We start from the raw sequence: 27,730 nt of genomic DNA, 5'->3' as shown, positions 1-27,730 counted from the left end.
CGCTCAGTTTGTTAGGCAAGTCATTGATGAAAATCAAAAACAGGAGCGGGCCCAGGACGCTGCCCTGCGGAACGCCGGAGTCTACTGGAGTAATGCTGGATTTATGAGCATTAACTTGAACATACTGTGCTCGACAGGAAAGATAGGACGTAAACCACTTAGTTATCGTTTCATTTTTTAATATACATCTGATTTTAAGTAACAGTTCCAGGTGCGAGACTTTATGAAACGCTTTTGCGAAATCTAAAAATACTATGTCTGTTTGCATGCGGGAATTAGTTGACAAGCAGAGGTCGTGTACAGTTTCAGTGAGTTGTGTGTTTGTGGAAAGTCCCTTGCGAAAGCCATGCTGATTAGCAAATAACAAATTATTACGGTCAAGGTAGGTTAATTCAAGTTAATTCAATTTTTGGTGTCTATATTCAAGAGCAAATTCAGGACCCCTTCCTCACTGATCTCTACATCCGATATAGGAGGAATATCCGCAGGCTGAAAACATGGGGATTCGCCATCATCACGTGTGAAAACCGATGTAAAAAATGAATTAAATCTCTCAGCCAACTCTACGCTCCATTCATCATTTGCCTGCTTATTTTTACCTGAGCGATTTACATACCTCCAAAACTTGCTAGGTGCCTCGGTTAGAAACCTTGTGAGAGTCTGATTGTAGAATTTGTCTTTGGTTTCTTTGATGAGGCGTTTTAATTGTTGGCTCATTAGATGTACGGAGTTTTTCAGTACAGGACTTGGATGGTCTGAGCATCTTTTACGCTTACGTTTTAGCTGTCTTTTTTGTGAATGATATCCCTATTAATCCAAGGACTCCTTGTTCTTCTTTTCATGGTTTTAGGAATAAACATATTGATTCCATGCGCTATCATATTTGCAAAGAACTCCCACAACTCATCGGTTCCAGCTCCGTCTTTATAGAAGATCATGAATTCCTTAAACGAGTTTTCAAGGTAGTCTAATACTCCGACATCGTCAGCAGCAGCAAAATTCAAAACAACTCTTCTACAAGGTTCATGACGGATATCAGGAATCATATTAAGGGACACAACCACCATCTTATGGTCAGACAAACCTTCTTCCACATCACAACTGCGCAAAAACTCTTGGAAACCGGATGATAAGAAGACATGATCCAATATCGAAGATGTGGTTGAACATACTCTTGTGCTCTGGTCAACAATCTGGTTCAAATCAGCAATATGCGAGTTCAACCAGCTGTTCACCGGTAGCTACATCAACATTGCCAGGAGAAAGAGACAACCAATCAATTTCTGGCAGATTAAAATCACAAAGTAACAAGATATTGTCACCATAGTGAATTTTGGAGTCCAATAATCTTTTCAAGGCAACAAGCACATCAGTAGTTGAGTTTGGAGCTCGGTAGAAAGCCCCCCTAAGACACTGCGAGAATTCAGCCTGATTTTGATCCATGCAGTTTCTAAATCTCCAAACCCTTCCATGACAGAAAAGGCTATGTTGCTGCTTATCACTATCGCAACGCCGCCACCTCTCCTTTCACGGTCTTTTCTTACTATGAAGTAGCCGGGGGGTGTAACTTCACAGTCTCCGATACCTTTGTGTAGCCAAGTCTCGGTGATTATTATAATATCAGGATCATGTTCAAGACATATACTTTCTATCGCATCTACATTGTTAATCATGCTTCTGGCGTTCACATTTATAATCTTGAAGCAATCAGGTTTATGATCGTTCAGTCACTCATTGCTAGAATCATCCCGGCATTTAAACCGCTGCTTGGCTTCCTCGTCCCAAGCGTAGAGGGTATTATTGACTTTTAACTTATCAAAAATTAACTTTGCTTTCGCACCGTTCTTTCGTTCATTCGCACATGAGTTCCAGAGATTTTTCCTTATTTCAACAATTCGCTTAGAAAACTCTTCACTTATACTATACGGAGTGCCCTTCAGGTTGAAACAATTACTCAAGATTCTCGCTTTGTCCCTAATGTCTGTAAATTTAACAATGATCGGACGGTCACTACCTTCTTTCATCTTTCCAAGTCGGTGAATGCGTTCAATAGACCTAACCCTTTGTTTAAGTTTCGCTTCAAAAATCTTTGTTTAAGTTCCGCTTCAAAAATATCCTCATTCACTTTTTTCAATAGGACCTCTGCGCTCTCCGACTCTTCTTCTTTCACACCTCGTATGATTAGATTATTGCGTCGCGAGCGATTCTCTAATGCATCAAGTTTTCGGGAAACAGTTGCCATTTCTATGTCAGATCTTTCAGCAAATGCCTCTAGTTTAGAAAGCCTGTCTCTAGCCTCATCGAAGTTTATTAGCTTTTGTTCAATAGTAGACAGCCTGGATTGCACGTCAAGCATGCGTGCCTCTGAAGACGTTTGATTTTCCTGAATTTCCTTCAATTTAGTGAGGATTTCAGTTTGAGTTTCCATCACTTGCTTAATCATTTCCGCCGTCTGAGGACCAGGATTTTCCTCCACATCACCTGACAGCTTCAGCAACAGGCCAACCATTGACATACAATCATTCAAGCAAACGATCAATGTGTGTGGACACGGCAACACGATCAAAAAAAGGTAATTGCTACGGAAGGCATATTTTCGTTCACCAATCTGCACAAACAGTGGTACATTAGCCGACATTGTCACGACGATGTTGCCGCGTCCACTGCCGATGGAAGGCCCAGACGTTCTTTTTATAGGCAAGAGCCTGGCTTGAGGGGGGGGGGGGATGACGTCACTGTGCTCGATGAAGGTGCGCAGATGGTAGAATCCACGTGAAGCCACCCCGGCATATAGGAGTTCGTAAAGAATACGCCTCCCGCACCGGATGGGCGAAAAGCATCAGCAGATACCAGGCGATGATCGAAGCCCGTGTCAGCGTACGGTGCATTTCCCAAGACGATGGAAATGAATCCAGCAAGAACCTACACAAACAGTGGTACATCAGCCGACATTGTCACGACGATGTTGCCGCGTCCACTCAGTAGTAAGAGAGCGATGGTGGCATGAGGCCATATGCCGAGATCGCTGAATTCGACCCCATCAAGTAAGGCAAGAGGAGATCAGGGAGGTTCCAATATTCCATGCGACAACAATAAAAAGAATCTTCGAAGACGGCCGAGTAGCCTAAGGCATCAATAAACGAAGCTTCTCTGTTGCGCCCGCCGCCACTGGCTCGATTCCCACTGAGGGTTAGAGCATCGCAATTGTTTCCTTTTCCTCAAGAATTCAAAAATTAACGTGGTGCGTGTGCCTGCGAGTGCCAGTGTGTGCGAGTGCGTGTGTGCGCGCGCGTCCGTCCTTGCATGCGTGCGTGCGCACGTGCATGTGTGCGCCTGAGCATGTGTATGTGCACACGCGTGCTCAATCTGGTGGGCGCACATCCGAGCACTCACTCGTAAAAAAATTTAGAGACAGTTGCGGTTGTTGGTAATGCAAAGTTAAAGCGCAACTCTTCGGAAGCCACTTGCGGTGGTGTGTGTGAGTGTTATTCAGTGGAAAATTATTCTTCCAGTGTGTGTGTGTGCATAATACGCCACCTGCCATGCGGAGTAGTACGCTGCTAGCCAATCTCCGGGATCTGCCGCCGCGGTGGCTCAGTGGTTATGGCGCTCGGCTGCGGTCCCGAGATGCGCGGATTCGATCGCGCGGCAGTGACGGTTTAATTGCTAAGGAGGCGAAAATTCCAGAGCCCCCCGTGTACTGTGCGATGTCAGAGCACGTTAAAGAACCCCAGCTGGTCGAAATTTCTGGAGCCCTTCACTACGGCGTCCCTCATAGCGTGAGGCGCTTTGGCGCGTTAAACCACCATAAATTAAGCTAAGCTCTCCAGAATCTTCCAGTGGCAGCCACTTTCCAGGTGATGTTTAATTCGCTCTGCTACTTGAACAACCGACTACGACGCGGAATGCAGGTATGGGAGCATAATAGCTGCGCTCGAAAGTGTCCCATCTACCTTCAGCCGATTTACCTGAGGTGGATTGCTGTGAATGTTGCACGTATGCCGTCGCCAAAGCCTTTTACGAAAGAACGCCAACACGCATAAGCCTTTAGTTTCAGACACAAACAACCGGAAGTGAGGGTTCTCGCCAAGCTTATGCCCTCACCGTGCGATCATGTTCCTATGTGACACTCGGGGTAAAAGAGGTCGTACTACGTTCGCCGCTATTGTCGAGGCGGCGCTGGTGAACATTCTCAAGTTTGGTTACAATACACACAAGTACCCCCGAAAGCAGAAGATTGCACAACCTTCGCCGTAGCTCAATCCGTAGAAAAAAGAACATCCCCTATGCTCCTTGGTTTCGGTGACTGGTGGCTTGCATTATGTGCGGCAGCGACAGGCAGCTACAAGCCGCCGATCAGAGAATTCAAGATCTAGCAGTCCGAGAACAGCGTAACGAAGCTGCCTTGTAACGAATAGAATATTTTTGTTGCGAAAGCAACACTACGACAGACAAAGCGAGACCTCGGGTGGCCGCCGTCGCGCCGTAGCTAGACTGACCTTGTTTCAATTGGTCGAAATGGTCGTGACGTCACGGAGCGCGAATTTCAAACGGGGACAATTGTACTTTGGCTAGTAACCATGCGTATCAATACAATACATACAATATGCATACAATACAAACCACCTTTTTTGGAAAGAAGCCACCCAGCCAAGTAATCGATCAATGCGGCGTCTTTCGGGTCCACCCCTTCAGGGAGAAACATGAAATATGCTACAACTGCAGGAGGGTAGGACACCAGGCCGATGTCTGCTACAAACCTACGATGCACCTTTGCCGCCGCTGCGGAGAAAATCATTCACCTCCACCTGAGGGAGAACAGCCAACCTGCCAACCTGTATGCATCGTCTGCAACGGGGGCCATAATACAGGCAGCCGGAACTGCAAATTCCGGCTGATCAACAAGAACAAACAAGGCACTCCCCATGGCAACCAGACACCCAAGCAAGGGGACAACGACTCATCACTACACGGACACCAGTCAAGGCCCAGGAAGAAGGAACAGGGTGCTACCGGAAAAGGAGGCAGCCACAGCCGGAACAACTCCAGCTCCTTCCCGCCCCTGGAAAACCCTGCAGGGAACGAGAAGAGAAGCTCGAGCCGCGGACGCAGCGGTAGCCACTCCAACAAAAAGGTGAGCTGGCCAGCAGAGGCCTCCCAATCTATTGACGCTCGAGAGAAGGAATTTCAGATCCAACTACAATCCCGAGACAGAGAAATTGCCAGCCTTAAAAAAGAGTTGGCTGACATTAAACGCCTGTTACAAGGGCATCAGGTACAGAATGCCACTGCGGCTAGAACGCCTCCCACCGCGTCCCAGGCTTCGACCAATAACGCGATGGAAACAGACGCCATTTCCGTCACTCCCTCCACCGCGTCCGAGTCTTCGGCCCATAACGCGACGGACACAGACGCCAGAATAGCAACTAAGAGACCGCTTCCTACAAAAGAACGCGAGGAATCCAAAAGAAAGGCCGAGGCTTCGGAATCCGACACCCCGCAGCCGTCGAAAGCGCCTACCAAACTCAGGGCAGACATCAATACTCTGTCAGAGATAACCAGGCTATATCAACAGAACAAGCAACCTTCCAAGGCCTCGTTACCACCAAATTTGCAGAGATAGATATTGGCTTCGCAACACTAGAGGGGCATGTATCCCAAATAGCCACCTGCATGCAGAAAATAATGGATAGGCTTACAACTATCGAGGCCCGCCTACCCCCCATCTTGGATCTGTCCACGACGCCACAACCATCTATAACCCAACATGTAACCACACCAAAAATTTGAAATTTGGCTGCGGAACTGCAGAGGCTTCCGCCGCAAGCGGGCCCACTTGCAGCTCCACATCCAACAAGCACCGTCTGTTACAACCCCAGACGTGATTGCATTGCAAGAAGCTAGAGGCAGGGCTACACTGCCAGGCTATAAAGCATACCTGCCACCTCATTATGATACTAGTAACGCAGCCGGCTCCTTCACAGCCACGCTGGTGCAAAGAAATATCACCGCAATTCAACATTTTATAAATGATTCGGAAGAAGATTACACCCTACTTGAAATAGTACCAAGGTAAAAGGAGACTCAAATCTCTTCATCCTTAATGTATACTAGTGCACTGCAAGGGCTCGGGCCAGCCCGAAAGCCCGGGCCCGGCCCGCGGGCCGGGCCGGGCCGGGACATGATTTATTTTGCCGGGCCTGGGCCGGGCCCGGGCCTGTATTTGCGGGCCCGGGCCGGGCTCGGGCTTAAAGCTGCGGGCCCGGGCCGGGCTCGGGCTTAAAGCTGCGGGCCCGAGCCGGGCTTGGGTCCGTACAGAAACGGCTGGTGTCTGACTTTTCATTCACTATTGCAAAGTGATGTATACAATTGCGGCATTGAAGCAGCGACACGGATGAGCTATGAGTTATAGTACGCGCTGAGAAAAAAACTAAGCTTCATTCATTGACTTATTCATTTCCTTATTTCCACGCCGCGGTGCAGTAAGAGTAAAATTCAACCGGCCTTAATCGGCCATTGATCGTTCGTCATCCCAAAACATACATATACACTATTAGAAATGCATTCGGGAAGAACATATTAGTTTAGGACGCTTGTAGTCCTCAAGCACATACCGTGAAATACTCGAGCCTTTTAGCTTTTCGTTTCTGTAGAGAGGCGCCCAGTTCGGCTATGAGCTCAACCTGTGAGAACGCGTTCACTAAAAAATGTCATCCTACTGCTTGCTAGGCAGCTTTAATATACTTCGCGGGCGGCAGAATATAACTGATTTTAAAAAAATGGGGGAACGCAAAGTAGACTACTACGCGTGTATGCAGCCCTTTTTGTTTAGCTCTCGCAACTTCCGAGTTTATCATAGCGAACCTAAACCAGATCGGTCTCCAAAAGACGGGCCTGGAGAGCACTACTCTTCATCACTTCCTTCTGGGTTAAAAAGAACCAGCTTTCTGGAAGTCAAACTGCGGTTTCAGAACCTTTGTCGGCCAGTTCCTTATTGGCGTACTAGCAGTCTACTTGCTCAAAGTGAGCAGTATACCTCATGGTCAAACATAATTGCGCAAATAATTTGCGCAAAAAATTGCGCGAACATAATTGCGCAGTATACCTCAAGCGTTACTTTGAAACGGGCCGGGCCGGGCCCGGGCTGGGCTTCACTACGGGATTCACGGGCCGGGCCGGGCTCGCTAGAGCGATAATTTAGCGGGCCCGGGCCGGGCCCGGGCTTGAAGTCGCGGGCCTGGGCCGGGCTCGGGCCTCAGGTCTCGGGCCCGGGCCGGGCTCGGGCCTCAGATTGAGGCCCGTGCAGTGCTCTAATGTATACAACCCGCGCAGAAACAAAGGCAATGGACTCCCACACTTGTTGATAAACACAATAAAGCTGGCTGCTAGGGCTCAACTAATAATTGTGGGAGACTTCAACGCCCAACACCCAGCATGGGGATATACCAAAGCAACTCCGAAAGGGAACCTGCTCTGGCAAATCATACAGTCACTAGGGCTCACAACGCTAAACAACCCGAGCGACCACACACGCATGGGTAACAGTGTATGTGTGGACACATCTCCAGATTTATCCGTCTAAAAACGTCAAGGACACAAAGTGAGTCAACACCGGGCAAAATCTTGGAAGTGAACACTTCATCCTTAGCATCACCTTCCCCACGACAAAACACAAAAACAAAGCAAAAGAAATACGAACCACAGATTGGGACAAGTTCAAGCAACTTCGCCACAAAACAGCTCCAAAAGAGATCTCTAACCTTAGCGACTGGGTTACCTCCCTGAATGAGGATGTCAGCTCCATTAGCGTTGTGGTCCCAGTTTAGAAGGAGGAGCGCATTGCAGACTCAAAACTCTTTCACCTGTGGCAGGCACAAAAAAGCCTCCAAAAACTCTAGAAGAAGCAAAAACACAACAAGCGACTACTCAAAAAGATCGCTGAAATCGAGAGGCGAATCGAGGAACATACACTAACTCTCCAAACACAGCAATGGAACCAAATATGTGAAAGCGTCAATGGACAGCTCGGAAATAAGAAGACATGGCATTTTCTAAGACACCTGCTCGACCCAGAACCAACACGTCCCGTGCAACAAAGTCAACTGTACAGACTCACACATAAATATGAGGGTACAACTTAAGACCTAATCAAAGAGCTAGCAGAACGTTATCTAAACACGGATGATGGTACCAAACAACCCGACTACAGGGGGACTCCTAATCCAAATTTAGACGCAGACATCACAGACGCAGAAGTCTGGTACGCAATTGGAAAACTGCGGACATCTGCGGCAGGACCAGACAAAGTAACAAAAAAGACTCTCAGGAACTTAGACGCAACGTCCATTGCGGCGGTTCAGACCTAATGAACAAATGCTGGCATGCAGGCAACATACCACAAGAGTGGAAACACGCTAAAATCACTTTTATTCCTAAAGCGGGTAAGAAACTCAGCACTGAGAATCTACGCCCAATTTCATTAACATCATGCCTAGGCAAACTCATGGAGCATGTCATCCTCAACAGGCTCCAAAACTATGCGGAGGACATGAACCACCTCCCTGAAACAATGTTAGGATTCAGGGCCCAAATATCTACCCAGGACATACTCTTGCAGCTTAACACGGACATAATTGAAGCTGACGAGGGAACAGGAACGAAAGCAATATTTGGTTTAGACCTTGTTAAAGCTTTCGACAACGTCACCCACAAAGCCATTTTGACAAACTTGCCAGAAATCAACCACGGAGAAAGGACGTACAACTACATCCGATCCTTCCTCACTAACAGAACAGCAGTGATAACGGTCGGAACAATAGAGTCTGTCCCAATCACACTACGAAGTAAAGGAACGCCACAGGGCTCCGTCCTGTCCCCTTTCCTTTCTAACCTCTCCCTCATCAAAATTCCCCCAAACTGGCACAAATACCAGACCTACATCACACGTTCTATGCAGATGACATCACACTTTGGGTAACCAAAGGATGCGAAGGCTACATAGAAGACACACTCCAAGCAGCAGTGGACATCATTGAGGCATGCGCATGGGAATCCGGCCTCATTTGTTCCGAGCAAAAATTTGAACTCTTCGCGATCCGTCGTAAACAGAGGTAGGCGTACCACGACTCCCCCCCCCCCCCCCCCCCCCCGCAAATAAACGACTATGTTAATGGACGATCTGTCAAAGAGGTACAAACCATGAGAATACTGGGGTTGTATTTACAAACAAATGGAAAGAATACTGACACACTAAGCTAAAACGCACGGTAGAAGCGACGGCACGATTAATCCGCCGCACAGCTAACCGCAGACAAGGGGTTAGGGAAAGAGATTTATGGATACTGTATGCCACCCCTTATCTCAAATTTTTGAAAAGCAGAAAAGGACAAATTGGATAGCATGATACGGCAGGCCTATAAGGCTGCGTTAGGACTTCCACTAAATGCCTCAACCGAAAGGCTTATGAGGTTAGGAATACATAACACCTACAATGAACTGAAAGAAGCCCATTTAATGGCTCAAACAGCGCGATTAGCCAATTCCAGAACTGGCAGGAGTATTCTTACCAGGCTCGGAATTAACTTTCAACCTGCGAATAAAGATGCTAAAGTAGACTTACCCCGGGACTATAGGACGGCCCTACTAATCAAACCACTCCCCAAAAACATGCAGCCCTTACACCATGAGGGTAGAAGACAAGCACGAGCCAAAGCCTTACATAATAAATACTGACAGTGCGCTGGAACATTTTATGTAGATGCGGCAGAATACAAACATACCAATGCCTTTGCAATTGTGGCTGTGAATGAGAATGGTGACCACATCGTCCCGGCAGCAATCAAAACGAAATCCTCTGAAACGGCAGAAGAGGCGCCCTAGCGCATACCCAAGCGAGCATCATCCTCAGCGATTCCAAAATGGGTATCAATAATTTCGCAAAAGGGCGAATTACAAACACCTCTTACCTTAACGCGAACAAATTCTCACCAAATTATTCCAAATTGATATGGGTCCCAGCCCATTCGAGGAATCCGGGGAACGAGGCAGCCCACAATAAAGCCCGAGGTTTCGTCAACCGGGCAGTGGATGAGTCTGGCTCCCTGAATTTAACGAAGGACTCCATGATCACATATCATAATCTCACCAATCATTTTAAACTAGAGAGGAGAATTTTCCCCTCTCCGGACAAAAGCCTGACTAAAGAACAAGAGGTTACGTGGCGTCGTCTATAGACGAGATCGATACGCACCCCATCACTCCTCGCGCACATTTATCCAGATTTTTACAACCCAAATTGTAAACACTGTGGCTAACGAGCCACCTACGATCACATCCTGTGGGACTGCAAAATAGAGCCACCTCCGGGTGATCTAGTTACTGCTCCTTCTCTCGAGCGGTGGGAGACCGTGCTGGCTAGCTCTGACCCCAGAACGCAAGTTTCGGCGGTGGAGTGGGCTGACAAAGTCGTCGAGGGCTGCGTACTCTCCACCACTTAACGCGACCTCTTGCCAAGCTTTCCTGCGAATAAAATGTTTTACAATAGTAACCATGCAACCAATTGAAGGAATAGTATAGTGATGCTCCAAGTAAGTGGGACTGAGTTTAGTTAATTGCTTAATTAACCATAACCTCTCTAGTCAGACCAGATAAATAAATACAACCGAGTAGGAATTTGGTCGAGTTTGGTAATCGAACCAGGGTCTCCGGAGTGCGAGACGAGCACGCTATAACCACTCCGCCATGCCAGCTCGATGGTTTGGAATGAACAAAGGCGCGTCTAGTGAATACGGTGTCTTCGTTCATTCCCATCTTCCTCCCTTCCATTTACGACGACGTTTAGGTGTCCACCGAGATATGAGAGACAGATACATTTCCTTTCCTCAAAAACCAATTTACCGACGAGCAAGGCGTAGAGCTGAACGGGGGATGACGTTCTGTGGACTCTGGCAGCATTGCAAGACGCTGCCACGTTCCACTCTTAAAGGCGAAGCTTAACATCTTAACCATGCATCAGTGACACAAGCAGCAAAACTGCGCTTAAGGCTTTCGCCTCATCGCACTTTAGGTCAACAAAGTGGCCTCCTGATTTTTTTTTTTTTGCGAGAAGAACAATTTCAGCGCATCTGCATAGCACAAAATTACTTCAGCGCAGTTACATTTCATTGCAGCAGCATCTTTCTGGGCGTAGTCATTATCGCATCTCAGCGACAGCATGCATTTCTGCGTGGCCGCTTTGTGTAATCGCTATTTTTTTTATATAAGCATCGCACTACTGCATTCCTTGCTTATTTTCGTGGCGTGCAACAAATAATGTTCGGTTTCTTAAAAAAAGAAAAAGAATTTATATTTCTGTCTTTTGTAATAATAGCATTAATACTAATATCCCGTCAAAACGACGCGAAGTCTATCAGGAACGCTCTAGTGGCGGACTCCAGATGAAAGTAGGCGAGCTAGAGTTCCTCAAAGTGCATTCACATCGCACTGCACGCGCGCGTTTTTGCATTTCGCCGCGAGACGGGGACGTTTCCACTCCGCCACGACTGCTCGACTTCGGGTGTCCACCGACATATGTGAGACAGCTATTGCTCTATTTCATTTCCTCATAACACCAATTCAATTTCGCCGCCATCGAAATGCGGCCCTGCCACTGGTATCCAACCCGTGACCTTGGCATCAGCAGCTAAGCACCACAGCCACTGATTCCTCGTGAGGGGTCTTATTCAGTACCTGCTGTCCCAGACCAGGAATGCCTGCGAAAGTAAGCGTTGCATAACGAGGTAGGGTCATTGTGCCTATCTTTCACATATTTATTGTGCACAACACAAAGAGAGGGAAGCCATGTTAAAGGGGAATACTATTAAACCCAAGATTTCACATCAGTCTGACGTAAAATACTTTATAATTTCCGAAAGCACACTGCAGAAGCGCCAATTAGCTTTCTTCCTATGCATGAGACTTCCTTCCGTTTTGTTGTCGTATAGACTGGTTGCCATTTTTGCACTGCCTAGCACACACAGCTTTTGGTGGGCAAATCTGTGCCCTGACACATGTAACTTTGTCTGAAAAAACAAGTATGTCATGTTGCAAAAAATGTGCGGCTTCACCATGTCCCGAACCGGTTCGGAACGGTTCCTTTGGATCGTTCCGGTTCGGGTCCAGTTCCAAGATGCCGAAAAAATTTTGGGTTCGGTTCGGTTCCGGTTTCGGGTTCAGGTTTGGTTCCGGTTCGACACCCTGGTAAGTACTATATTGCTTGCTTCGTTTCCTTGCTGCTTGCCTGCCCCATAGTTACGTGCACTCCTTTAAATTGATACCCAACGTGCGTGCAAAAAACGGCGTTAGAGTTTTTGTAGGCATTCATTTCTATTTCGCGCATGATACTGGGTATGATCGTTTATGCCAGGATATACCGCGGCATCACCCATTGTGTTTAAAATGCTTAGCCAACGTACACTTCAGGACGCGCAGTTGTGGTCATGAATCGCATATTTAGTGTAAAGAGACGAAGTTGCAAGGAATAAGGGACCTTGATCTGAACAGAACACAATACCTGCGTGCGTTGCAGTGGTGTCCGGTTCTTTATGCTCCAGCCCTCCGCCGCTCTCAATCTGTTTGCCTAAAGCTACAGATGTCTATGCTACTGATTACTGATGAAAGCTAACCCGTCAGGGATCGTTACACCGCAGCTTTTATCCGAAGTTCTGAACAAAATAATAAAGGCGCGAAGGCTGCATGACAAGTTATTGAAGTTCAAGATTTCATTAGTTGAGTACCAATATAATGACATCGAAATATTTCCAGCTACTGATTTTAACTTCTTTAATGATGATTAGTAGTTCTAATACTAAACCAGTGATTGTTTCGAACATCATTTAGAAAATCCCGAAAACCTACCTTCCTATGCAGCAATTGCCTCTCTACCATTGCGGGAAGGCCTAGAAGTTGGGTGCAGCTCTGTATTCTCTTATTTTACGCCTCAAACCACTTTGCTCGCACTTGGCCACCAATTTGACAGGGCTGCATTTCACCCTTCTCCAACAAAAGCAGTGGCTTGGAATAACTGCGCCTAATTCCTTTATTGCGGCAGCGTGAAGGCAGCGAACCTAACATTGTTTAGGGCATATGTGTCTTCTTTGCTGCAGCCTATTTCCGACCGCCCAAAGCCAGTTTGGTGGCCGTGATGAAGGGTTTTTGCAAAGAGTCACATTACGAGTCCCTTGTCGGCGAAGATCGACCTTCGGCGCCTGTCTGCAGCTTCAGCGCAATAGTTTATGCGTGGTTATTTCATCATGTGTGATAGAATTATAATGAATACATTATTAGTGTCACTTACTTCAGTGTATTATGCTATCACAAATACCTTGCTGTCATTTATGACGACAAGCTCACATGGCGCTCTCACACTGACCATGTTGCAGCGAGAGGCACTCGTGCTGTGGGCACGTTGCGTAGATTAAGTAATCCCCGGTCTGGAATGCGGAGAGATTCGCGAAAGGCAGTGCACAGGAGAGATGCGGTGCTAAACGTCGGCTTCAAGTCAGTCTACTGCAAATTTGGAAGGTTGAAATCCCCGCCGAGGAGGAGATACGTGGCGTCTAAGCTTAGTAGGATATTATTCATTTCAAGTATGTACTGCTCCTTCCAGGCGGTCTGTAGAAAGCACCAACAGCCACACACGAAGCATTCTGCCGCGACACTTTACACCATACTGTTTCGCATGCGTGGCTACTGAAACTAATGCAAGTGCTTTTGAGGCTGTCGTGAAGCGATACAAATACGCCCCCGCCAAAGCGTGCTAATGTGAGGTCCAACACAACAGGGCAGTTGTACCAAGGTGGCAATGGGTCAGGCCTTTGTGCAATCCATTTTTGTCTGCCCAATTATCAAGTTTGTTTAATGTGAGTTGTACCTGCCTTTCACACGTTGATAGGCTGGGTGATGTGCATGCAATTTGGAGGTCATCGACATAAACTGAGCACACAATAGACTTTGGGATTGCTTTGGCTACGCAATTCATTTTTACGATAAAAAGTGTAGTGCTTAAAATGCATCCCTGAGGTACACCGTTCTCCTGAGTGAAGTTCCTCGAGAGAGCTGAACCGAGGCGGACTTGAAATTCGCGGTTTGACAAGAAATCTTTCAGGCAATTTAAAATTCTGCCCCGGATGCCTAGATCTGTCAGGTCACTGAGAATGCCAAACCTCCAGGTGGTATCATTAGCTTTTTCCATATCAAAGAAAACTGCCAGACGGAGTTGCCTATGTATGAATGCTTCTCGGACAGTGTTTTCAAGCCGGACAAGATGGTACACTGTTGAACAAGCTCTTCTGAAGCCACATTGTTGGAGGTCAAGCAGTTCGTGGGATTCAACAATAGACATTAATGTAATATTTACTATGCATTCGAAAGATATGGCAAGGCACCTGGTAAGAGCTATTGGCCTGTAACTAGTACGAGAGGTTGGGAGTTTTATAGGTTTTAGAAAGGGTACGACTGCCTTTTTCAAAGCAGCGGGCATTTTTCCCGACAACCGCAAATTCATACAGATGGGCTAGCATATGAAAATGTACCTGGTCAGGACCTGGTGCAGTCGTTTTACCGTTAGTACTCGAAGGAGTTCGTGGACTGTAATCAAACTATTGTAGGGTTCGCTAGTGTAACCACTCGTTCGCAGTCTTTGTTTTTCTGGCGTGTTTTTGTGCGTCAAGAAAGAATCGGTGTAGAATAGCGAACTAGATACATGGGAGAAGTGGTCCCCAAGTATGTCGGGCTGGTCGTGAATACTTGTTTGTGCATCAGGGGGTGTAAGGAAAGGAACCGCAAAAGGGGAGAAGTTGCCATCAAGTTTGTGAACTTGCTGCCGCATAATTTTTGATGTAGTGGAACTGTTTATGGAAGATACATAAGCTTGTCATGAAGTTTTCTCAGCATTACGACGAATATATCGAGCTTTGGCCCTCGCCTTTTTAAAATTGATTAGGTTTTCCTGTGCGGGGTATCGACGGAAAATTCCCCAGGCTTTGTTTTCACTTTTTTTTGCTTCTCTACATTCCCATGTGCACCAGACTTTTTTATTCTTTCGCACCACTCCTGAAGTCTGGGGAATGGCTAGGTGAGCAGCGGCAATGATACATGCTGTCAGCATCTCATTCATTTCATCAACATCGAGGCCGTCCGAAAAGAATTCCTCCAAAGCGGCATTTTCCCGAAAGAGCGCCCAATCGGCCATGGCCAACTTCCAACACCATGGTTTGGTTAAGGTGATTGATTATGAGGATGTTAGATTGATAATGACAGGAAGATGATCGCTGCCATACGGGTTGTCAAGAACATCCTGTTGGGGTTTGTATGAAGTGCCATTCACGTGCGGGAAGACCTACATGGTCTGTTCTGAAAGTAGTAGGCCTCATTTTTTTAAACAAAATTTATGCAAGAGAATAGCACAAACGATTACAATTTTTCAAGGTAGCACCCTTCCGCACCTACACGCTGCTGCCAATGAGTTTCACAGTTTTCGTACGCCTCCAGGAACGCCTGGACCGGAATGCTGTTTAGCTCCCTCGTCACGGCCTGTTGAACCACCTCTACCGATCCGTGATGTTTCCCCTCGAGCGGCGATTTTATTCTCGGAAATAGAAAAAAGTCTGGCGGGGCCAAGTCGAGGCTGTAGGGGGGCTGAGGCAGCGCTGCCGCCTTGTGCTGGGCAAAAAATCGGAGTCCTCATTCACATGATGAAAAAGATCCTACCGGTTGGCCTTTTTCTCCTCTGACAACACTCCCGGCACCAACTTCGCGCACGCTTTCCTCATGGATAAGTTTTCTGTCACGATCTCAAAAACTTGGGTTTGAGGAATGCTCAAGTCATCAGCAATCATTCTGATACTCATTCTACGATCACTGTTAAGTAAATGTTCCACTCGCTACACAATTTCGTTGGTCTTTCTGGTCGAAAGGCGTCTGGAGCGGTCGTCGTCCACCTCTCTTTCCTTGCCTTCTCGGAAAAGTTTTTGCCACTCAAAGAACACCTGATCTACCCATGGAAGCGTCACCGTAGGCCTCTTTAATCATGTTGTGAGTCTCTTTGCCCGTTTTACCAAGATTTACTCAAAATTTGATCGCGTATCGCTGATCCAGTAAACGCTCGACGATTCTGCGTGATGAGACGTTTCGACAGGGGTCCACAATACAAGCGACCTCCTCTCTTCAACGGCCGAGAGGCGACTGCCGATTTTCCCCAGCATTCCCAATATCCCCCTTCAACGATCCTGTGCGCGCAGACCACTTCTCGTCCGCTCGTTCGCCCAGGAAAAAACCAGTCCTACTACTTTCAGAACAGACCCTGTATATTGGTCAAAAAGGAAGGTGCTTGAATACCCGCCTACGAGTCCACAACACTTCTTTGAAAGGGTATCCGTCCTCAAATTTAGTTTTGCATTAGAGGAACTGTTCCCGGAATAACCAACCTCATTCTCCTGAAAAACCATGTACTCCCATTTTTAATGAAACTAGGATCCTCTACAAACACAAAGATACACTAACAGAGAAATCAGTGAAGCGTTTCATATTCACAAAAACAGTGACTCGTGCGTGAGCACCCCCTCTCTAACAGTTCATGACTGTGAACTAATGTATGTTGATTCAGGTGATTGATGTATCACTATGGCTTTTGGTGCTGTGCATGCGCTCTTGGTTGTCGAAGGAGTACATTTTGCGTGTTATTTACAATAAACTTTCAGTTGATAGTCACCGCTCGTCCTGTTATCTTCTTCTTTCTTTGGCCCTCGTCTCAGCGCTGTTTTTTCCCCAGGAACATCCCATTTAAAATTTGCAAGACATTAGGTGAACAAAAAGGTAAATCTAGGCAGCTCATTTTCCCACTGCTGAAAAAGCAGTGTGTTTGCCCTTGTCCGGGAGGCACACATTGCTGCAGTTTATAAAGTCTTCAAGAATCCGGCCTCTGAGATCCGTTTGTTCACTTCCCTAAAAAGTGTAGCGAGCAATAAAATCCCCAACTAAAAAATACGACTCCGGTAGCTGTATTAAAAGTGTTTCTCGTGAAGTGTGACGGTTAGGTGAAGTTCAGTGTATATGGAACATATTGTTATGGTTCTAAAATGAAGGAGATAGACGGCAACTGCCGCATATTAGGTTTTTAGGCCGATTTTCCGAGTTGCAATACCAGCCTGGACAACAGCAGTGCCTTCAGAGAGCCTGCTTGAGTTCTCTCGGTCAATATTTGTTTTCTGTGGTTCTAGGCTAGTCTCCTGGAGACACAGTGCTACCGGGGAGAATGAATATAAAATATCTCTTATGTCAGTGTAGTTCTTTAAAAGTCCACGACCGTTCCAGTGAACTAGAGATGCCATGATAATATGCTAGTAGGGAATCAAACTCTTTTCGCTAAATTAGAGCACTACAGTTTTCGTGGCATTGTCCTTGCTCTCCTAAGATCTTATTTAGAAAACAGAAAACAATGCGTTTCTATCGCAGAAGAGCAGTCCACATTAGGAAGCATAACATGCGGAGTACCACAGGGCAGTGTCCTCGGACCGGTACTCTTCAATATATACATTAATGATATAACACGGGTATCCCCAGAAGCCTCTTTGATAATTTATGCAGATGACACGAGCTTTTTCATTCAATGTGACGATACGACGGAACTCCAGAAATTAGGAAATATTACCCTGAATAAATTGTCAGAATGGAGCAAAATTAATTCTTTAGCAATAAACAATAAAAAAACAAAGACTGTCATTTTCTCGCCATCACAAAAATTTGTTGACCGTTATCTTAACCTCTATTTAGGATCTGAGAAGATAGAAATAACAAAAGAAGTGAAAACGCTCGGTGTCGCCTTTCACGAGAACTTGATCTGGGTTATCCATGTAGACTGTGTGATTAAATGTCTGGCCAGGGCTTGCGGGATACTTTGCCGATTTAGACAAGTTCTTCCACTAAAAATAAAGCTGATACTTTATAATGCTATTTTGAATCCTCACCTAAACTATTGTAATCTTGTATGGGGAACTACATCACTAACTAACATCAACAAACTCCTTTCACAAAAAAGAGCTCTCCGTCACATAGCTGATGTTCCATACGACGCTCACACAAGTGACCTGTTCCCCTTTCATTTCATTTCATTTATTGATCCCTTAAAGGCCCGAAGGCATTACATAAGGGGGGGCATATTGGTTTACAACGGCGATGATGGGAACATGCATAACAATAAAAAGAACAAACATACAAACAAACATAAAAGGCCTTACTTGCTGTTCCTGTGACACATATGTACAGGGTCCGTCAAAAGTTCCAAGGCCACAGGGTTTGCTTTTGAGCAGCATAGTCGGGCTGTTGAGATACCCTCGAAGCTCAAAATATCTGTAGAGAATAGGAGAAGGATCGTTCTACCATCTGAGAACCTCGATAGCTCTATCGGAATCTTAAGTGCCAGGATATACCGATGAAAAGCGGACCATGTGGCCTGGGAACTTTTGACGGACCCTGTACGAGCTGAATGCCCTATTAAAATACAAATATTCCCTGAAAATTAATCGGATGCCTTTTCTACGATTATGCAATTTAACAAAACCACCCGAAGTAGCGTACAATATAAGAACAAGAGAAGTATGGTTGGTGCCGTTTTCCCGCACGAATCATGGTCAGAACAGACTACAATGCATTATGCCTACTTTACTTAACAACTATCATAATTCAAACACGGACATCCACACACTATCGAAACAACACCTTAAGCGTTTGTTCACTTACAATTGAGGGAGGTAACGTCAATGTTTTGAAATCTTGTTTTATTCTTGCAGCCTTTTGTGCACGCATTTTCAGTGGTGGCTGCATTACAGCTGTGTGTGGTAAAACTGTGGTCTGTGCTTCTATGCCTGCAAATGTAGCAGGAAATGTTTTTAGTCCTGTATAGCCATATGTCAATTTCGCCGTTAGATCTTCAGTGTGCAAAATATTGGTGAGTAAATATTAGTATTCGTCTTATTGAATCCATGTCTATCAGTTACATTGAACCGGTATTATTACTTTTTACTAATATGCGGCATTTTGTGTTCTGAATTACTATGTATATTATGTATTTTGTGTTTACTATATATTTGTGTTCACAATTTCTATGTATACTGCATGCTCTTATCTTGGTACAATTTTAATCGCAGCTTTGTATTATTTGTGCTGTTATCCATTGTCAAGAGAAAACAAGAGGTAAGAACCGTTGTCAAGCTGCTGGAGAAGCAGGTTTTTGTTCTTATCCTTGCATTTATTTCTGTATTGAAAGAAATGCTAAATAAATTGATTTGATTTCATTTCATTTGAAGTTGAAAACACTAGGTTGCTGGGCCTTCTAGGATCTGTTATTGGGACTTTATCTCCCTTTTTGCGCTCCAGAGAGCTTTGCCGCCGCTGCAGAGGTGGCGAGGGAGGAGCTGTGCCCATCGCATCCTCGGATACGCTGGACGGCCGTGCAGACCGCACGGTTGTTTTCGAGTTGGACCTCTCCAGTTGGGGAGGGGCCTTGTAGCCCGTTGACCTGAAGGTCCGCGCAGTAGTGATGCAAAACTATAGGAAAATTGACTACCGATATTATCGATAGTTTTTTTTTAAACTATCGATAGTGTAAAAAAGCTATCGATAGTGCTACTAACCACAGACTATCAATAGTATTATCGATATTCTACTATCGATAGTAATACTATCGACAGTGTTGCTATCGATATTATTACTAGCGATAGTACTGCTATAGATAGTATTGCTAGCGATAGTGAAACTGTCGATGGTAAGACTACTGATAGCAACAATACTGATATTATACATTTGTTGGCCAGCGATATAACCAAACAATCGGCGAAACCCGATTGGTTTCATGGTCTCATGAGGCTCAACGTCCCAAAGAGACTCAAGCTTTGAGGCATGCCGCACTGGAGGTCTCCGGGTAAAATTCGACAAGCTGTGGTTCTTTAACGTGCACTGCGACAGCTCGGAAAAATATCTGGAACTGCATCCGATGAAAGAACAAACAGCATAAGTTGTGCTGGCTTACACGACACTATCGTGCACAGCAGACGTCGTCTTACTCACGTAACCACTGCAGAAATGTTTTTCACACACGATTCGCAACTGGGATATCCGCACGCTAACATTTTATCCAGAAACTTTACGTAGGGAACGTCTGCAGAGCTCGTTAAACGGGTAGTCCTGTCAGTTACTGATACCATATCACCTCCATACCGCACACTCGGGAGGCCAAGTTTAGGATGCAGTGAGTACGCGTGGTTGATTTTATAGAATCGATAGTAGTATGTATAACAAGTAGTGTCGATACGGCTATCGATAGTACTATCAATAGAACTATAGAAAGTACTATTGATAGTACTATCGATACCACTATCGAAAGTACTAACTATCGATAGTACTATCGATACTACTATCGATACTACTATCGATACTACTATCGAAAGTACTAACTATCGATAGCACTATCGATAGTCTTTTTTACAATCGATAATTCGATAGTGACTCAACTATCGATAGTACCATCAATAGTTTTGCATAACTACCGCGCAGCGTGTGTTGTGGGTGGTACAGCGCTAGATGCTGCCGCCACGGGCACGGGTGGCCCTGCTCCAGGCTCAATGTGTGTGACCTGGGCAGGTGCCGAAGGCCGCTGTGATGCTGTGCCCTGCTGCACCACAGCGGAATAGCTTGGAGTTTACAAAGAAAGTCTTTTCCGCGCTCCCCCGAAAGATATGTTTTCTTTTACTTTTAGTGTTATGTCTTTTTCCTTTTTCCAGGCTGGACATAACCGTGAGTAGCCGGATGGCTGCCCTCACAGTTTACGCAAAGGTGGGGTTCAACATCGCAGTTTTCAGCGGGGTGGTCGTGTGACGCACATTTGGCGCAGGTCTGTTGGCCCCGGCAACTGCACCTCTGGAATTTGTAGCATCGACGTGGATTGGGTATATATGGTCTTAGTTTGAGCTTTGCGTACCCTATCTCCACAGAATCGGGTAGTATACTAGTGGAAAAGGTGAGGACAATGTGCTTCGTTGGTGTTTCGGTGTTGTCACGTCATACAGGGACTGTTCTGAAAGTAGTAGGACTCATTTTTTTTCAGTAAAAATTATGGATGAGAATACTACAAACGATTAGAATTTTTCAAAGTAGCACCCTTCCGCACCTACACGCTGCTGCCAATGAGTTTTCCAGTTTTCGTACGCTTCCAGGAGCGCCTGGACAGGAATGCTGTTTAGCTCCCTCGTCACTGCCTGTTGAACGGCCTCTACCGATCCGTGATGTTTCCCCTTGAGCGTTGATTTTATTCTCAGGAATAGAAAAAAGTCTGCGGGGCCAAGTCGGGGCTCTAGGGGGCTGAGGCAGCATTGCCGCCTTGTGCTGGGAAAAAAATTGGGGTCCTCATTCACATGATGAAGGAGATCCTGGGGGCCGCTTTCTGGTTGGCCTTTTGCTCCTGACAACACTCCCGGCACCAACTTCGCGCACACTTTCCTCATCACTACGTTTTCTGTCACGATCTCAAAAACTTGGGTTTGAGGAATGCTCATCTCATCAGCAATCATTCTGATACTCATCCTACAATGACTGTTCAGTAAATGCTTCACTCGCTACACATTTTCATTGGTCTTGCTGGTCGAAGAGTGTCCGGGCGGTCGTCGTCTTCCACTCTTTCCTTGCCTTCTCGGAACAGCTTGCGTCACTCAAAAAACACGTGATCTACCCATGGCAGTTTCACCGTATGCCTACGTAATCAAGTGGTGAGTCTCTTTGCCCGTTTTACCAAGATTTACACAAAACTTGATCGCGTATCGTTGATCCAGTAAATGCTCCATTATTCTGCGTGACGAGGCGTTTCGACAAGGGTTCACAGTACAAGGGACCTGCTCTCTTCAACGGCGGAGAGCCGACTGCCGATTTTCCCCAGCATTCCCAATATCCCCCTTCAACGATCCTGCACGCGCAGACCGCCTCTCGTCCGCCCGTTCGCCCAGGAAAAAAACCAGTCCTACTAGTTTCAGAACAGACCCTGTATTTAAATCCTGTTTGCATTTGTTACGTTTTGTTCTTCGAGTTCGTCTAGGAGTTCTTCGATTAGGTACTTGAGGTCATCGTCAGAAATTACTCCGCGAACAGTATTCAATGAACGGTGCTCGCTGATTGTCACTGGTATTTCCCCAAAACCTGTCACTCCTGACAACTTCTCATATTGATAATTGTAAAGGACTTCCAACAGGAGGTCGCCATTTGCTTGCTTCTTGATTTTATAGCCTTGTCCGATGCTTTCAGTTAGGGTTCTTGTTACCAGGAAGGGTGACAGCAGTTAAGAAGAACTTCTTGTTGGGCGAGTTGGTGCATACTGTTGTAGGTACGAATTGCGCACAAAAGACACACACAGGAAAACACACGAGGGAGACTGAGGGCGCTCTTTCAGTCTCCCTCGTGTGTTTTCCTGTGTGTGTCTTTTGTGCGCAATTCGTACCTACAACAGTGACAGCAGTCGTGCAGCTATGTCCGCGAGTTCACTGTGGACCTCGTGGAACCTTGGAAAATTGTTTGCATTTTTCTTGAAAAAATTTGCAGCCACTTCGGTGCGCCCCCATTTCGTAGGACGATCAGTTGAAGAAATGCAGTAGCCATAAAATCTTTTCTTTTCAGCCGCTGTGGCAGCCACCCGCCACGGAGCCACACGAGGGGACGGCACAGGAAGATGCGAGACCCGCCCTCGCCAGCTGTACACCACGCGATTATAACCAAATATGGGGCAACCGAGGGTAGCTACTCCCCACAAGGTTAACCCTAGCCGCCCATGAAAAAAGGAAAAACCGAGAAATGAGGAGGAGACAAGACAGTAGTGAGAAAGAAGATAGGCAAGTGAAAGATGGAGGGGAGAGCACGCAAGGGCGACTGCCGATTTCCCCCCGTCGGGTCACGCCGGAGGTGCCGTCTGCTGGAAGCTGTGGCCAAAGTGATGTGTTGCCTCCGCCGAGGAGCCTTAAAGGTCCAAACGCTCGGCATCGGCTCTACGACCAGGATCTCCTTTTCCCCGGACACTGCGATGCCACGCACGGCTAAACGCAGGTGTTCGGGTCCGTGGTGACACACTGCTCACCATCATCCCTCTGCGGGGATGTCCCTGCGGATGCTCAAGAACCCGTGGTATCCCAGCTCACCAACATCTGCATGAAGCAGATGCCCCTGCGGGTGGAACATTCTCAAAAATAATCCAAAACGCTTCTGGAGCATAAATAGAACATGGAAACACCAATAAAGTGTCCTTATTAAACCCACCGGTGAACCTGTTCCCGACCACCTCAGTGCTACTGTACTAAATGATACTTTCGTTAAGTCGTTTGCTTCTTCATCCAATGTTATACAACGTCCCAATCTCCAACTGCGCGATCATTTCGCGATGGATGCCACCGTGATCGGCTTATAGCCTTGTCACACGGGGGCAGGTAACCGCGGTTAAGGTAACGACGGTATTCGCTAACTACAGTTACAGCTGTTTACACGGCGATCCAAACCGTGGTTACACCGCTAACCACGGTTATCGCGAACCGAGCTTGGCGACCTCGGTTTGCGTCGTTAACCGAGAATATGGTGGCGTCTGTGGACGGAAAGTTCCCGTGGGCGTCCGAGTTCCGAAAAGCGTACGAGCTGGTGCACTGCAGCAACGTACTTTTTTCGCGCGAAATCACGTTTCAAGAGCAACACATAAAAAATAGGCAGCGCGTAGAGTGCCGTCCGACGGCGCTTTGGTGCAGCCTCAGAGTGCCGTCCGTCGGTGCAGCAACAGCGTACTACAGCACCGTCCCGCGATGCTCGAGCTGCACATTCTAGCGCTGTAATATCGAAAAAAGACCGCTCCCTGCGCCGCATCTTTAAAGTAGGCGACAAGTGCGCAACGCTCGCTGCACAGGATTTCGCAAGCTTACTGCGGTGGTGCCGCCTGCGAGCGCGACGGACGACGGCGCTCTGGCAGTGTTCTACTCCCTAGTCGTCGCTACGCCTAACTTGTTTCGCATCGAAGCCCCAGTGGGCTGCGCTTTTGAATTGACCAGCGCTACAGTAAATTTTCCACTCGTTGCACTGCCTTACTGACTACCCCATTGTTTCATGCTAAAGAAAGATATATGATCGATTTCAGCGACGGCTTAGCAGCAGAGCTATAGCGTGCAAGAGATCGGCTGAGCCGCGGTGCACCAGCGGCAGCTGCTACACCCTAGCTTGTGTCGCAGTTATTACTGCTACCGTCAACCCGGTACAGATCAGCTATTCTCGAGGAGGATTAATTGTTGACATTCCCTTATCCCGGGGCTTATTATTTACGAAAGCATGAAAGCTTAGCACGGTTTTCAGACGCTGGCGCCAGGGCTCCGTCGCAGAGGCGTTGCCTTTGCGCGGACGGCTTCTACGAGGTGTGCCGATCGGCAGTGGAGGCAGTGCTGCCACCGGACGGCGCCGTCGGACGGCACTGTAGACACTGCGTTGCAAGGTATTTGTTGTAACTGTGCGTCGCTGCCGCTATTCGATGGTCTAATCATAAATGATCAGACTTGATCCAGTCGATGAAAACTTAGCTCACTAAATTTATTTACAGATTAAGTACACAGGAGCAATAGCCAACAACTGCACATCTCTCGGAAAGCTCGAGCAGCCAGCGGAGCTAGCTGCTCGTCATTCGGCGTCCGGAGTACAACTGATTCTCCCCACGCAGTCCAAAGCCCCTTCCAACCGCGGCACCTTTAGGGCACTTCGGCGCCCGCGCTCATACAAAGAACTTCCGCTTTGGGTGAGCCGGCAAGGCTCCTAACTGGTTGCTTCGGAAGACCAGAGCGCGAGCCTCCAAACGTCCCCCCCCCCCCCACCCAGGCGCTCTCCGGGGGAGGCACGGCCAGACGGTCGTCATGAAGTAACAGCGCAAAAACACAGACGGGACACATAGAACGAGAACACACAACGAGCGCTGCTATGTGTCCCGTCTGTGTTTTTGCGCTGTTACTTGAAGATGAATAACCAACAAGCCCAAGCTGCTGTTCTGGCCAGAAGGTCATCTGGCGGAAGGCGACAAGTCGGAGACATATTGATAGATGGCAAAAAAAACACGCACTGATGGTCGGTAGGCTGAGTTCAACCTTAACCGTCGCAAGGTCGCAACAGTATTTGCAAATGCTGCTTCGCTCAGCCGATCATAGCGTCACTTCGTTCGTTGCAACCGGCCGTTGGGCGCCGAAACCAAGAACGGTAGCGAGCCGTGTGACAACGGCGAACCGTGATTCGCGATAACCGCAGTTAAGTTCTGTAACCGCGGTTATGCTTAACCGCGGTTAGAGGGTTCGTGTGACTAGGGTATTACAAGGCATTACACCGATTATCGATTTGAAACTATGTGTAGCGGAATTGATGGTATAAATTCGAAATTTTGTACGGAATGCTAAAAAGCATAGTTCTACCACCATGAAATGAATATTCTCACATTCGCACCACCATGGTGTACTACTGAAGACCGCACGACTGCTGTGTGGCCGCAGCGCAGCAACTAACTGAAATGAGGCGTGCCGACGGCTCCCATTGCGAAGCGGGCGATGCGGCTGGCATTGTAAAAACAGAGGAGGCGCTTTCTCGCCTCACGTCGGCCGCACAATCATTCTTCGGTTTAGCTGGCCAAGAACGAGAAGTAATCACCGTCGCGTGTCGGTCCACATTCTTGGAGGACGGAGTGCCATAGGCAACAGCTGCATCCCACCTGGGAGGAGCTTCATGCTGGGTGCCGCGCTCTTGCATGAGTAATTAGACGGACTGGGCTGGAATTTTAGACGCGCCTATCTCAAGGCACAGGCGCTTTGCTAAAATTGTACTAACTAGAATAGTCATCAAATGCCACTACCTCGAAGTTTTCAATACAAACTTGCATGCTAATTAACTGCAGTCAATTAAATGTTGGTTATTCCATTTAGTTAATTATTCACATTAGGATGACAATTATCCTCAGAGTTTTTGTCCGCCTGGCAGTATAACCAATTTACAAAAAATAACTTTTGTGTAGTGCTCCCTGTATTTGTTTTACAAATCCTAAAGGTCCAAATCCGAACACCCTGCATATCGATATCGCATTTTTTACGTTTACTATTACAAGACAGAACAGCGCAAGCTACACACGGACAAGAAAGTAGACAAGACACACACAGCGGTGCCTTGTGATGAACCAACTAGCCCGCGATGTGTTATTCAATTTTGCTATTAACTTGCGCACAATATGAGACGGAGCTGAGCCAGCAGTTTATAAGCGGGCGGTGTCTCGGGAGTTTTGCTCACGTCATTAGGAGCGTTATTCGCCGAAAAGTTTGGGTCGTGCGTCAAAGCGCGTGAGGACACATATGGCTGAGAAATCGGCGCAACACAGCCATAGGAGTGCACAAACGAGGGGAGCAAGTGAGGCAGTGGGCGTCCTAATATGGGGGCAGCAGTTTACCCTATATTCTTCTCTTCTTCCGAGAACTCATGAAAAGGCACTACCATGAACTTCGTCCCCACTTTATAGAGAGAGACCTGCGCAGGCCCATGAATACAACAGCTGTTACTTCGCCGTGAGACATAGTCAGAACGCTGGGACTTTCACACTATTGAATATGTATATCAGTCACTGCTTTTCAGTTTCACATAATACAGTCTAATCTGCGAATAAAAAAAAAGCAGGCATTGCTAAGCTTCAGTGCTCAGCGCCTAAATTTCCTGCGAAAGCCAGTTTACAGAGCGTTGTGCTGCTTTGGTGTTTTGCTTACACAGCTTAGAACGGCTACAATAAAGAAGAGACGCGCTATGCTGTGGTAAGGTAGTGCAAAAGACGGGCGTTATGAATCTTTTATTTGCCGCTTTTCACGGCGCATAAGTACGGTCTTCTGGTCGCTAAAGTGCGTGCTAATAAGCTCCATGTAAACGCTGTAAGCTCAAGTCAATATGCGTCTTTGTCGTTGGCTTTTCTGCGTCCGAGGCGAGTTGCAGGCCGAAGTCTCGCATATCATCTGCGAAGTGTTCGTGCGTCGCTTCCATATTGAAGTCGCCCACAACTACTAGCGCGTCGTTCACGTACAGCTGCTGACAGCCCCGGTTGAACTGCTCCGACAGTTCAGCCAGGTTCCCCCTTCAGGCGAGCGCACAGAACACATTTCTCCAAAGTTTAGCGGGCACTCTTCATATGGCGCCGATGCTCACTCTGGTTCCGGCGCCGATCGACTTCCCGCTCGGCAGCGCGCTCGACAGTGTGTCCTCTGCGGCGGCGACGACTTTTACGCTGCTGCGCGTGGCGGCGGTCGACAGCTTCTGCGCCGGCGATAGCGTCAGAAGGAATACGAAACCACTTGTTCCTCCTATCCGAAACACCGCAGCCTCCTCAGAGCACCACACCATACCTCTAACATTGGCCGTGTGATGGCTCTCGGATGGCGCTAGCTCTGGCTCCCGCTATCTGCTTTTTCTCATCTTAAGCTGGGTGGTGGCTTTGGCGCCAGGCCGGGAGAAAGGTTTTTTGAGTCACATGAAGTCTGGTCCCACTATTCCATTCTCCTTAGTTCTGTCTTATCTGAAGCCGCCTGCTTCTCCGTGGTTTGAGCTTATCTCGCGCTATAGCTCGGGCGTCGCACCAGTCGCGTGGGGTTACAATGGAGCTCGGCCCTGGCCGGGCTCTGAAAAATGG

General features: G+C 47.2%; 1 protein-coding gene and 1 pseudogene across 4 annotated transcripts in view; both read right to left on the bottom strand.

The window, feature by feature from the left end:
- The window catches only part of LOC149357730 (uncharacterized), a 326,496-nt gene that overhangs the window by 67,018 nt on the left and 231,748 nt on the right, over positions 1-27,730 (bottom strand). The gene's annotated exons all lie outside the window — the stretch shown is intronic.
- Positions 1,728-2,952, bottom strand: LOC149357736 (uncharacterized; annotated as a pseudogene).

This window comes from Amblyomma mixtum, chromosome 3 (genome assembly GCF_055824585.1).
Source record: "Amblyomma mixtum isolate Tamu chromosome 3, ASM5582458v1, whole genome shotgun sequence".
NCBI lineage: Eukaryota > Metazoa > Arthropoda > Arachnida > Ixodida > Ixodidae > Amblyomma > Amblyomma mixtum.
The sequence above is the reverse complement of the archived record's forward strand: the minus strand, read 5'-3'. Positions and strand labels throughout refer to the sequence as shown.